The 3,168-nt window shown below is 62.3% G+C and overlaps 1 pseudogene; it reads right to left on the reverse strand.

Annotated features, from left to right (window-relative positions):
- Positions 1 to 1,790: 1,790 nt before the first annotated feature.
- LOC120298650 lies at positions 1,791 to 2,831 on the reverse strand (annotated as a pseudogene).
- Between the last annotated feature and the right edge of the window lie 337 nt (positions 2,832 to 3,168).

Below are 3,168 nucleotides of genomic sequence, written 5' to 3' on the forward strand. Positions count from 1 at the left end.
GCCCTCCGGGGGAACAAGGGGGGGGGCTGGCAGAGGAGCCCTGCTGGTGCCCAGCCCCCCTGGGTCTGAGCATGGTGGAGGCAAGGAGGGAGGGATGAGTCTCTGGCCCAGGAAGAGTAAGTGCTGGGAGGGACCTTGGAGGTCTTCTAGTCCAGCCCCCTGCTCAAACAGGAGAGCCTAGACCAGGGGTAGGCAACCTTGGCTCTTTTATGACTCGTGGACTTCAACTCCCAGCATAGCTGGCTCAGGAATTCTGGGAGTTGAAGTCCACGAGTCATAAAAGAGCCAAGGTTGCCTACCCCTGGCCTAGACCTTCCCAGACAGGTGGCTGTCCAGTCTTTCCTTGGAAACCTCCAGCGACAACTCTTGCAGGAAACGTCTTTCCACTGATTGTTCTCCCTGTCAGGAAGTTTCTTCTTATTTGATATTTCTAAGTTTGGTTCTCTCCTTGGTGAGTTTCCCTCCGTTGCTTCTTGTCCCGGCTTCTTCAGGGTCTCTGGAGAAGAGCTTGACTCCCTCTTCTTTGGGGCAGCCCCTCAGATATTGGAAGACTGCTATCCTGTCCTTCTCTTCGTTAAAAGTGACATTCCCGGTTCCTGCAATCATTCTTTGCAGGTTTTAGCCTGGGGCGAGGAGGAAGGAGGGTCCCTCTAGCGTCCTCTCTGCCCCCTTGGGCAAAAGGCAGGTGGGGAGGGTCCTAGGAAGGGCGGCCACTGAAGCAGGGGGGTCTCTGCCCCACTCCCCCCACCCCGCCTCCCTTCCCTCTCTTTGGATGCCCCCCCTGCCGACCTGTGTCAAGTTCCCTCCCCTTCCCTCAAAGGCTGCCCCCTGGTGGAGCCAGGCAGCATGGCGGCTTCCTTGCAACTCTCCTGCCCTTAGGATGCAACAGCCCCCCCCTCCACCCCCATGAAGACAGGGCTCTTCCCACATGCCTTGGGGCAGGCTGGGAGGCCCCAAAGGTGGAGTTTTCTGTGTGCTGTTTATGGGATTGTTGTTAAGGGCCGTTATTGTTGCTATTGCTGCATTGTTGTGTGGGGGCTCCCGGGGTTGAGTCGCATCTAATAAATACATCAATGCTTCTGGAAGGCAAGGCTATTGCGCCTGGGTTCAGCCGTGGGGAAACCGAAGGGGGTCGTTTCCTTGGGGGAGGGGCTCCCCAACCTGCTTCCCTGCCCTCCTGCCTCTGAGCCCCACAAGAGGGCTTGAGAAGGGTGGGCTTTGAGCAGGGCCTCTGTCTGTGTGGCACCCTGCTCAGTTCCCCACTGGACACGGGGCAGGTTAGGCCAGCTGATCTCCCCCTCCCCCGCCTCTCCCAGCCTCCCCATTAGCTCTGTTGCCGGCATCTTCTGCTCTTTCCCCAAAGCCCCCTCCCCCCAGGCCTGCATGAGCTAAATTTGGTGAATATTGGAGGGGGGGGGCAGTGAGATCTTAGCAAGTTGTGTCAATTTATTGTGCTCTCCCCCCCCCATGTAAGAAATTATTAAGGTTCCCCTCCCCAGTTTCTGGGTTGAAGTCCTATTTCCTTTCTTAACCTCCAAAGCTTGGGGTGGAGGAGGATGGGGGCTCTAGAAACGGACCCCTCCCCCAGCAAAGGAAGAACACCCCCCCCCAGAAACTGCAGAGTTCAGTGAGTTCAGCAAATGGCTTTGCCCCAAAGAAATTCTGTTCCTTTCCCTCAGCCCCCAACTGTGCTTCCCTGGGGTCAGGCGGGGGGGGGGGCTTCGGGTGACCCAGCAAGACTGCTCTCCTCCCCCCAGTCTCCCTCCCAGGACCACAAAAGCACAACATTCTGCTTGTTCTGGGGAGAACTTTTATTGCGTCATCCGTGGGCTAGGAGGGGCTCCAGGCATGGCGAGGGGGGGCAGGCGGCTGCCATGCCTACTGGGAGGTCTAGTGGTAGCGGTAGGCCAAGGCGTGGGCCACCACATTGGTCAGCTTCTGATAGGCGGCGTGGGTGCTGGGGGTAAACTATTCCCCATGGTCGCCGGCCAGGACAATGATGAGGACGTTGCCCAGAAGCTGGAAGAGAGGAGGGGGGGGACTGACACCTGCTGCAAGAGGAGCCTTGGCTGGCATCCCTGCCCTTTGACCCCCCCCCGCCCCACAACTGCCCCCGCCCTGACACGGAACCCAGAAGGAGCAGTGGACATGTTCAGACGCTCCACCTTTCCCTCCTGGACTGCGCCAATCAATTGTCCCTCTGATCCAGGTCAGCCCTGTGACCGGACAGCGGTCCCTCTCCTGGGAGACTTTTGGCTCCTTCCTGGCCCTGAACGGGGCCACTGCCGCCATTTCAGGGCAGGACCCAGCCGGAAAAGGCTGCCCTGGTGCCAAGGAGAGGAGGTGCCCAGCCCGGGAGGGAGGCGGGGGGGGGTTCCACCTCACCCTGAAGTTCTCGGGGTCCACGTCCAGGGGGTTGGCGGAGATGGCGCTGGGGCCGGAGAGGTTCCCGAAGTGGGCGAAGTAGCGCTGGGTCCAGGGGTACACCACCAGCAGTCTGCCAGGGGAGGGAGGGAGAGAGAAAGGGGAGGAGGAGGAGGAGACGGTGGGGGGGGTCCCTGCGGGGCCTGCCCTGCCCTCCCCCGGCCCGGCCGCAGCTCTTACCTCCCGAGGGTGGCAGCGTCCACTTCGAGCACGTCCACCTCGCTCCAGAGGGCGGTGATCAGCTGCTTCTGTACGGGCGTCCAGTGCACCATGCTGGCTGCTGGAGGACGGAGCGCTGGAGAGACGGTCGGCGACGAGGAGGAGGAGGGAGCGAGCTGAGCCCGGACCTCGGGGCCGACTTTTATACCCTGCGCCCCGCAGCCCCGCCTACCCGGAGCGGGCCTCGCCCGGACCCGCCGCCTCCCATCCCCTCCCTCCCTCCCTCCCTCTCTGTCAGGGGGGGGCGCAGAAGGCCGCTCTCCCCCGTCCTGCTCCAGCTTCCTCGGCGCAGAAGCGCCCGGCCGGCCCCAGGCCCCGGCGAGGCTCCTCGGCGCACTTCAGCGCTGGGCTCGTGTCCGGGACGCGACTGGATGTGCTGCGCCTTTCCTGGACCGGCAACGCCAGGTCCGCGTCTGAGCCCAGTTGCAGCCGACCCGACCCATTAACCTGGCCGAGGAGCGAGTCTGCCCTTCCGCTCCTCGGAGACCGTCCGGGGACGCTGCTGGCCTTGAGGGGGAGGCGTGG

The sequence above is a fragment of the Crotalus tigris genome, unplaced genomic scaffold, assembly GCF_016545835.1.
Source record: "Crotalus tigris isolate CLP2741 ecotype Arizona unplaced genomic scaffold, ASM1654583v1 scf7180000024118.148816, whole genome shotgun sequence".
Lineage (NCBI taxonomy): Eukaryota > Metazoa > Chordata > Lepidosauria > Squamata > Viperidae > Crotalus > Crotalus tigris.